We start from the raw sequence: 10882 nt of genomic DNA on the forward strand, positions 1-10882 counted from the left end.
GAGGAGAAGGAATGTACTCCTGGACAGAGCACCTGGCACCAGCAAGAATGACAGAGGGTGGAAGGGTCCTACCATCAAAGGTAATCTTCACAACCCGGAGGGGTTGACGGCGACTACCACGAGGGGGACGAGTAAACGTGTCCACCTGGAGAATAGAATGGCCCTGGGCAGCGAGGATATGTCGAATATCGTCGTGGCAGTCGCGTAGGTCCCGAACACCGGTCGCAACATGGGGCGGGAGCAAAATAGTGCCAACACTGGCATTCAACTGGACGTTCTTCGAGACCCGAACGGGGGTCTCGCCAAGGCAGGATAAGGCAGCCAAGCGGGAAGCAGCATCCTGAGAAGGAGCAGCAACGACATGCGTACCGAGACGAGTGGGGTTAAAAGTAATGGAGGCATCCACGGAATCAATGAGATGTCGATGAAGGGAGAAATCGTCAGGAGGCGCAGAATCAAGAGGGAGGAGATCAAAATATTTGGCCCACGAAGCGGGACCAAACAAGGCTTGATAGGTAGCAGAACTGGAAGGAATCGAGCGAGGGCGGCCGTGACGAGAACGGCGGTGAGAACCCCCAGAGAGAGAGGGGTTAAAAGGCGCAGTAGTAACAACTAGAGAAGGAGCCGCGCCAGGGGACGAGGTAGTCACCACTGGGGGCTTGGGGCTCGACCCAACCACAGAGGAGGGAGGGGAGCCAGGGGAAGGAGTCAGAGAGGCCAAAGGAGGAGCAAGGTCGGGGCCCAATGCAGCGGAGGCTACAGAGCCCGGTCTTCCAATACGGACCGACTCGGGGGCTTGGTCGCCCACCCCACGAGCCTGAAAAGGTAAGCCGGAAACAGCCGAAACAGGGGTTACCATCTTGACGAAATTACGAATTCACTCACGAATGTGCCCCCACACCCACCATGGAGCCACAATTAGAGGCAGGACACCCAACAACCCAGCAAACATTTTCATGTTTTTAAAACATCCTAAAAACGACATTTCATTGTTTTCAGCACGTTTATAATTACGTTTAGAAAAGGTTTTTTGAGAACTTTTATATACAACCTTAGAACGTATATAATTAACATTTCTAAAAACTTTTTTATGATCTTTTAATTACCTACATTAAAGCGTTTAGGGTAAATTAGGGTATAATAATTTTGTAATTCATATCTGAAATAGAAAGGGAGAGAAAGAAAGAAGACATATCTGAGATAGAAATGGACATCCTATATATGTATGTGTAAATTACAAATAAATAGGGTACAAAAAGAGAATTAAAATATTATATTTATTTAATTAAGAATGAGTAATACAACAAAATATATGTAATAGCTCGAAATATATAGACTATATCTATAACAGAATATAAAAGTAAAAATTTAAAAATCTATATATGCAATATGTGAACACAATAGATTTTGTGATCAAGCAGCCTGTGATTCATGTCATGCTGAGATCAGTCTGACGTTATAAGCAGTTATTGTTACTTAAAACTAAAACAAGTAAAATTTGTAATATACATGTAACATACATCCGAGTATACATATAACACTATAGTTTTTCTATGACTAATAATAAAAATCTATTAATCAAAAGTTTAGGACTAATTAACTAAAAATAAAAATCTACAAGTGAATGTAAACACAGTCAAGTATAATATTCATGTAGAAAGAGAAAGAAAAAGAGAGAGAAGGAAAGAAAGAGAAAGAAAGAAAGGGAGAAAGAGAAAGAAAAGAAAAAACAGTCATGTATAATATTCATATTAGCACCATGCAATATAACTTAGATTAAGTAAAAAATCTCAGACATTTTTAAATCAAATGAAATATGAGAGCCAGAGAGAGAGACCCAGAGCCAGAGAGAGAGAGCGAGAGCCAGAGAGAGAGCGCCACAGAGCCAGAGAGAGAAAGCGTGAGCCAGAGAGAGAGAGAGCCAGAGAGTGAGAGAGAGAGAGCCAGAGAGAGAGAGAGCCAGAGAGAGAGAGAGCCAGAGAGAGAGAGAGCCAGAGAGAGAGAGAGAGCCAGAGAGAGCCAGAGAGAGTGAAAGAGCCAGAGAGAGCGAAAGAGCCAGAGAGAGCGAAAGAGCCAGAGAGAGAGCGAGAGAGCCAGAGAGAGAGAGAGAGAGCCAGAGAGAGAGAGAGAGAGCCAGAGAGAGAGAGAGAGCCAGAGAGAGAGAGCCAGAGAGAGAGAGAGCCAGAGAGAGCCAGAGGGAGAGAGAGAGAGAGAGCCAGAGAGAGAGAGAGCCAGAGAGAGAGAGAGAGAGAGCCAGAGAGAGAGAGAGAGAGAGAGAGAGAGAGAGAGAGAGAGCCAGAGAGAGCCAGAGGGAGAGAGAGAGAGAGAGAGAGAGAGAGAGAGCCAGAGGGAGAGAGAGAGAGAGAGAGAGAGAGAGCCAGAGAGAGAGAGAGCCAGAGAGAGAGAGAGAGAGCCAGAGAGAGAGAGAGAGAGCCAGAGAGAGAGAGAGCCAGAGAGAGAGAGAGCCAGAGAGAGAGAGAGCCAGAGAGAGAGAGAGCCAGAGAGAGAGAGAGAGAGAGAGAGAGAGAGAGAGAGAGAGAGAGAGAGAGAGAGAGAGAGAGAGAGAGAGAGAGAGAGAGAGCCAGAGAGAGAGAGAGAGCCAGAGAGAGAGAGAGAGAGAGAGAGAGCCAGAGAGAGAGAGAGAGCCAGAGAGAGAGAGAGAGAGAGAGAGAGCCAGAGAGAGAGAGAGAGAGCCAGAGAGAGAGAGAGAGAGAGAGAGCCAGAGAGAGAGAGAGAGAGAGAGAGAGCCAGAGAGAGAGAGAGAGAGCCAGAGAGAGAGAGAGCCAGAGAGAGAGAGAGAGAGCAAGAGAGAGAGAGCAAGAGAGCAAGAGAGCTAGAGAGAGAGAGAGAGACAGACAGAGACAGAAAGACACACACACAACAAAAGAGGAGACAGAACAAAATTAAGGCAAGGAGAGAGAAGACAGAACAGAAACAACAGAGAGAGGAGAGAAATGAGAAATCATTGAAGAGAAGGGGAAGAGAAACACAAGATAAGAAAAAGATACAAGAAAAATATACAAGATAAAAATGACATAAATGAATACCACAAATATAAAAAGTAAAGGAAGAGAGAAGCTAGAAGAGACAGGAAACGAGAGGTGTTAGAAGAGAGGAGGAAAGGAGAGATTAAAAGACAAGAAAAACAGGAGAGAAACGTAAAAGAAATAAAAAAAGGGACATTTGTGAGGAGAGAAAATAAAGAGACCAGAGAAGACCATATATCAAGAGTGTGAGGATAAAGACTTATATATTTTCTTAGTAGACATCCTCTGGCTCTTGTTGCCCCTCTTGTATACGAATTGTACTTGCAAGTTTTCCCTGAAAAGATATTAACAAAATTAATATTTAATTATTTATTTATATAAATTACACACACACAAACTTTATATATATATATATATATATATATATATATATATATATATATATATATATATATATATATATATATATATATATATATATATATATATAGACCAGAGACCAATTATATATATATATATATATAATTTCGTAAACCTCACCCTGTAAACATTCATGTTTCTACATGTTAAACAAGCTACGAGGATGAGGGAAGGGGATGTTCCCTCCATGCTGGATATTATATTTACCAGGAAAGAGAAAGATATATTTATCATTCAGTACCTCCCTCCTTTGGTACCTCCCTCCTTTTACCCAAGTGACATGGTCACTTGGGTAAAAGTGACCATGTCTTTTTGGGAATAAAGTATGCAATGCATTATAATCTGGAAGAAAATGAGCTTGAAGCAGTTGAAAAACCTGACTTGTGGAGAGGTCATTATGGCGAACTCAGATATTTCCTTAAGGAATTTGACAAACACTTGCTGTTAGGACATGAAGTAAATGAGATGTATGTCAAGTTTTGTGAAATATATGATAATGGCACAACAAAATTTATACTAAAGCAGAGATGCAGAACTAGGAAAAAGGGAAAAATTGCCCAAACATACAAGCAATACAAAGATGCGAGAAACAACAATAGCAGTAAGGAGAGGGGCAGAACGACTATGACTTTCGGTCATATTCAACAACACAAATATACATACACACACACACATTATTGGAAAAAATTGGAATTGGAATATTGGAAAAAATAATTAAAACTAAATGGGTAGAACACCTGGAGAGAAATGATATAATTTCAGACAGACAGTATGGTTTTCGATTTGGAAGATCCTGTGTATCGAATTTACTCAGTTTCTATGATCGAGCAACAGATATATTACAGGAAAGAGATGGTTGGGTTGACTGCATCTATTTGGACCTAAAAAAGGCATTCGACATTTCCACATAGAGAGGTTGTTCTGGAAACTGGAAAATATTGGAGGGGTGACAGGTAAGCTTCTAATATGGATGAAAAATTTTCTGACATAGAAAAATGAGGGCAGTAATCAGAGGCAATGTATCGGACTGGAGAAATGTCACAAGTGGAGTACCACAGGGTTCAGTTCTTGCACCAGTGATGTTTATTGTCTACATAAATGATCTACCAGTTGGTATACAGAATTACATGAACATGTTTGCTGATGATGCTAAGATAATAGGAAGGATAAGAAATTTAGATGATTGTCATGCCCTTCAAGAAAACCTGGATAAAATAAGTATATGGAGCACCACTTGGCAAATGGAATTTAATGTTAATAAATGCCATGTTATGGAATGTGGAACAGGAGAACATAGACCCCACACAACCTATACATTATGTGAGAAATCTTTAAAGAATTCTGATAAAGAAAGAGATCTAGGGGTGGTTCTAGATAGAAAACTATCACCTGAGGACCACATAAAGAATATTGTGCGAGGAGCCTATGCTACGCTTTCTAACTTTAGAATTGCGTTTAAATACATGGATGGTGATATACTAAAGAAATTGTTCATGACTTTTGTTACGCCAAAGCTAGAATATGCAGCTGTTGTGTGGTGCCCAACAACAGAAGTTGGCCCATATCTTAAGAAGCACATCAACAAACTGGAAAAGGTGCAAAGACATGCTACTAAGTGGCTCCCAGAACTGAAGGGCAAGAGCTACGAGGAGACGTTAGAGGCATTAAATATGCCAAAACTAAAAGACAGAAGAGGTGATATGATCACTACATACAAAATAGTAACAGGAATTGATAAAATCGACAGGGAAGATTTCCTGAGACCTGGAACTTCAAGAACAGGAGGTCATAGATTGAAACTAGCTTAACACAGATGCTAAAGAAATATAAGAAAATTCACTTTCGCAAATAGAGTGGTAGACGGTTGGAACAAGTTAGGTGAGAAGGTGGTGGAGGCCAAGACTGTCAGTAGTTTCAAAGCGTTATATGACAAAGAGTGCTGGGAAGACGGTCTCATCCTTTAACTACACTTAGGTAATTACACACACACACACACATACATATTATATATATATATATATATATATATATATATATATATATATATATATATATATATATATATATATATATATATATATATATATATATATATATATATATATGTCGTACCTAGTCGCCAGAACGCACTTTTCAGCCTACTATGCAAGGCCCGATTTGCCTAATAAGCCAAGTTTTCATGAATTAATATATTTTCTCTATTTTTTTTCTTATGAAATGATAAAGCTATCCATTTCATTATGTATGAGGTCAATTCTTTTTTTATTGGAGTTAAAATTAATAGAGATATATGACCGAACCTAACCTATCTTTATAGGTTAGGTTAGGTAGCTGAAAATGTTAGGTTAGGTAGTCGAAAAAACATTAATTCAAGAAAACTTGGCTTATTAGGCAAATCGGGCCTTGCATAGTAGGCTGAGATGTGCGTTCTGGCTACTAGGTACGACACATTATATATATATTTATATATATATATATATATATATATATATATATATATATATATATATATATATATATATATCGGACAATTAGTAAAAAAAAAAAAAAAAAAAAAAAATTATTTTACCTTGTACCTAGATCCACCAGGCCTGTTTGGTGCCTGTTTCAGTACTTCAGACATCTGGAAGGTCACATCCTCCTCCTCAACTTGTGGATGTGCGTTGATAGATGATTCTGTAAAATTAAGTTATTTATATAATAATAAATTCAGTATAACAATAATATTCTGTAAAATTAAAAGTAATTTATACATCAATCAGATAAAACTCTCCAGAGATGGTGATACACAACATATAAAGGACAAGCTTCAGAACAAAATATGCATTTAGGAATAAGGTTTTGTACATGTAGGTAGCACATGAGAAAATAAGTGGAAGGTGATCAAGTTTATATTAACATGTTAATGACTTTGTTAAGGCTTTGCAAGAATGAAAAAATATTAATAATATAATATCACCTACCAATTAATTGTACATCATTTATAAGTCAATTATTTGCATTATTATTATTCAATACTAATGATATAAAAATGCATTTTGTAATCTACTATTTATGCAAGTATTAAGCACAGGATCATGAAATAAACTGCAAAATACTGTAATGGATAAACCAATTAAGTTTACATTTTCCTATAGCTAAGTCAGTCAGTTCTATTAGCAGCAGAGAACAATTATGCCCAACCTCTATTAAATGAAACAATCTTAAGAGCAAGTGATAGAAATATAATCATTTATGCTTGGGATTATGGAATGGTTCCAAATATGAAAAATATCAAGTTTTTTGGTTAAAATTTTTTAACTTAAAATTTACATAATTTTAACTTAAAATTTACATAATCATAATTTACATAATAATTTACATAAATAATAATCACTAATATATAATCCATTGAGCATGCTGCATCTCTTTCAGTCTCTTTGCAATTTGAACAAGAGGGTTTTTAATTGATCGAACCATATTCTTAAAGTAAAGTAAATGAGATATATTCCATATTTTGCAAAATATACGATGAAGGCACACAAACATTCATACCAAAACTGAAGGGCAGGATTTATGAGGAGACATTAGAGGCATTAAATATTCCAAACTAGAAGACAGAAGGAAAAGAGGAGATATGATCACTACGTACAAAACAGTAACAGGAATTGATAAACTTGATAGGGAAGATTTCCCGAGACCTGGAATTTCAAGAACAAGAGGTTATAGATTTAAACGAACTAAACAAAGATGCCGAAGAAATGTAAGACAATTCACTTTTGCAAACAGAATGGTAAACGGTTGGAACATGTTAGGTGAGAAGGTGGTGGAGGCCAAATCCGTCAAAAGTTTCAAAGCATTATATGACAGAGTGCTGGGAAAATGGGACACCACGAGTGTAGCTCTCCATCCATCTGATTGATAACCCAAATGAATTTTTCATGGATATGATACCAACATCAAATCATAAATCAGATGTGATCCTATCCCCACTGGATTTTGAAGAAGCCATAGACAGTATGCCTATGCACTCTGCACCAGGCCCTGACTCTTGGAACTCTATATTCATCAAGAACTGTAAAAAACGTTATCGCAGGCCCTTCACATTCTTTGGAGACAAAGCCAAGATACTGGCATTGTCCCTGACATACTAAAAACAGCAGAGATAGCACCGCCCCATAAAGGAGGAAATAAGGCAGAGGCAAAAAACTACAGACCGATAGCACTAACATCGCACATCATAAAAATCTTTGAGAGAATGCTAAGAAGTAAGATCACAAAATACATGGAATCACAGCATCTCCATAACCCCAGACAACATGGTTTCAGAACAGGGCGCTCTTGCCTATCACAGTTGCTGGACCACTCTGACATGGCACTAGATGCCATGGAAGACAAACAAAACGCTTTGACAAAAAAAAGCCTTTGACAAATGTGACCATTGTGTTATTGCACATAAAATGCGTTCAAAAGGAATTACCGGAAAAATAGGCAGATGGATATACAACTTCCTGACTAATAGAACCCAATGTGTAGTAGTCAACAAAATAAAATCTGGACCATCAACCGTAAAGAGCTCAGTCCCCAAGCGTACTGTGCTTGCTCCAATACTTTTTCTCATCCTCATATCGGACATAGACAAGGACACAACCTATAGTACTTGATCATCCTTTGCAGATGACACTAGAATCTTCACGAGAGTAGGCAACATAGAGGAGACGGCAAACCTCCAATCAGATGTAAATCAGGTCTTTCTATGGGCTACAGAAAATAACATGGTGATTAACGAACATAAGTTTCAGCTCATGCGCTACGGAAAAAATAAAAAATATAAAAACGGAAACCACTTACAAAACTCAGTCAAATCATAACATTGAACGGAAAAGCAACGTAAAGGATTTGGGTGTACTGATGTCAGAAGGCCTTACATTTAAAGAACACAATAAAGTAGCCGTCACAACTGCAAGAAAAATGACAGGATAGATAACAAGAACTTTTCACACTAGAGATGCTATACCGATGATGATAGTTTTCAAGACGCTAGTGCTCTCTAGAGTGGAATACTGCTGCATAATGAAAGCCCCTTTCAAAGCTGGAGAAATTACTGACCTATACTTATGCATTTATCTTCGGTTTAACACAACAGGCACCAGACACACGCTAGGCATCATACACACTAGGATAAAACAAACATTAGGCCAGAAGTCAGAAAAGAATTCAAAGAATTTTACTGGAAAGGCTTGCTGTTAGGAAAGGAAGTAATTGAGATGAATTAATGCACAGTATGTCAATTTTGTGAAATATATGATAAAGGAACAAAAACATTTATACCAAAACAAAGATGCAGAACTAGGAAACAGGATTTGTTCAACTGAAATTTCAAGACGGACAGAGACCAAAAGACACAAAAATGGAATCAATATACGAAGAGGCCAAACCCCCAAACATACCAGTAATACAAAGAGAAACAACTACACGGCAGTGAGGAGAGAGGCAGAAAGAAATTTTGAAAAAAAGGAACAAACAAATGTAAAGTAGAACAAATCATATTCTATAAATACAGCAACAACCAATTGCAGGTAAAGGATAATATTCAGAGCTTTTAAATGCATGGATGGCGAAATACTCAAGAAATTGTTCACGACTTTTGTTAGACCAAAGTTGGAATATGCAGCGGTTGTATGGTGCCCATATCTTAAGAAGCACATAAACAAACTGGAAAAGGTGCAAAGACATGCTACTAAGTGGCTCCCAGAACTGAAGGACAAGAACTATGAGGAGAGGTTAGAGGCATTAAATATACCAAATATACTACACAAATATATATACTACACATGCACAATAAACTACCCTACACAGGCTGAGTATGGTGTGTACAATAAATTATTAGCTAAAAGATAAGACTGAGTTTGTATAAATGGGGGTTAAGTCAGAGTGGGAAAATGTAAGTGGAGTGCCTAAAAACCCTGTCCTGGGACCTCTGTAATTCATAATATATACAAATAATTTAGACTCAGGTTTGATCAGCAATATTTGAAAATTTCCAGACGATACAAAAGGGATTTTTTTCTGGATTCAGGATTATTTTTTTATGGCTGAAAACAGGTTTTCAGCAATAAAAGAAATACAGTATTGCTGGAACAACCGTCGACATCTTCAAGAGAAAACCTGAACATCTTCAAGAAGTGAAGATGACCTTGAGAAGAAGTATAGGTTGGGAGAAGTATAGGTTAGGAATTGTCTCCAAAGAATTCTCAAAGAATTACTCGTTATTGCTATCCAAGATAATTAGACGAGCCAAAGCTAAATACTACGAAGATAAATTTACCCAAATAAAGAGTACCTTACCTAAAAATATGTATGTACCTTACGTAAATAAACATTTGATTTTGAAGTGCCGGACAAACAAGGCTGTGGTGGATATGTGGGCCTGAGGGGCCTGTCCAAGCAACAGCCTGTTGGACCAAGCTCTCACATGTCAAGCCTGGCCTTGGAAGGGCTTGGTGAGTAGAACTACCACCAGAACCCTATAATGCATGTATCAAGGTGTCCAGGCAGTGAGCACCACATAATGCAGTGCAGTCCTGTAAGAATAAGCACAGTAAGTATGGGCATGGAGGGGGTGCAGCAGTGGCTTGTGAAGGGTTGGAGAGTAAATGGACATGCCCAGGGGTAAAAAGCATTAGGGTAACAGAACATAGCCCATAAAAATAGTAATGACAATGAATGAATAATTATATGAATGCAATAATACTTCATATCTCAATAGGAATACTAAGCAGGATGCAAGACAAGGTACTGGTGGTGATAGTGGTTGGTACAAGTCCTCACATCCCCACAGACACCAGTAACAGCCCTCACCTCCCAACACAGTACCCTTGTAGCGAGTTAATCTTATACTCGCTTCATTATCTTATAGCATAACTAATTAACACTAATTACAGAAGCTACACAGGTGATATTTTGGTGTGAGTTGAGCGCACTGAGCGTCGGTATCGCTACACCCTTGTTCCTTAACAACCCTTTGGACCTTTATTACAGAAAAATAGAATCAATTAATTTAATAAAATATAAAATATAAGTGCTTACTTACGATAATACTATCGGTGGAACACAAAATCTTCTTCTTCTTGATAGTAGGTGCAGTTTGCATGAAGGGTTAGTCCTCGCCATGACTGAACTGACGACAAAATGGCCGATGTGTTGATATGGCGTCAGGTGACGCTGTGACGTCACAGGTGAGGGACGCTTTGCGCATTACTCCCTCGTACTTAAAAAGTACTACAGGTACTTTTTGGTTTTATTTTTGAATATGGCAGAAGTTGGACAGCTTTTCAAATCATTATAAGGGAGTGAGTTCCATAGACTAGGTCCCTTTATTTACATAGAGTGTTTACATAGATTAAGTTTGACTCTGGGGATATCAAAGAGATATTTATGTCTGGTGGGGACGTGGCCATGTGTTCTATTACATCTGTCCAGGAAGAGTTTCAGAA

The 10882-nt window shown here is 38.2% G+C and overlaps 1 long non-coding RNA gene across 2 annotated transcripts; it reads right to left on the reverse strand.

Moving 5' to 3' along the window:
* Positions 1-2820: 2820 nt before the first annotated feature.
* On the reverse strand, positions 2821-10636 carry LOC138365120 (uncharacterized). 2 transcript variants are annotated; one of them, XR_011228664.1, is made up of 4 exons: positions 10480-10636; positions 9753-9970; positions 5977-6083; positions 2821-3321 (listed from the first exon to the last, which is right to left on the reverse strand). It is a non-coding gene; the product is annotated as an uncharacterized lncRNA (long non-coding RNA). The 2 variants fall into 2 exon arrangements; XR_011228663.1 differs by having other exon boundaries at positions 9735-9970.
* Between the last annotated feature and the right edge of the window lie 246 nt (positions 10637-10882).

The sequence above is a fragment of the Procambarus clarkii genome, chromosome 15 (assembly GCF_040958095.1).
Source record: "Procambarus clarkii isolate CNS0578487 chromosome 15, FALCON_Pclarkii_2.0, whole genome shotgun sequence".
NCBI lineage: Eukaryota > Metazoa > Arthropoda > Malacostraca > Decapoda > Cambaridae > Procambarus > Procambarus clarkii.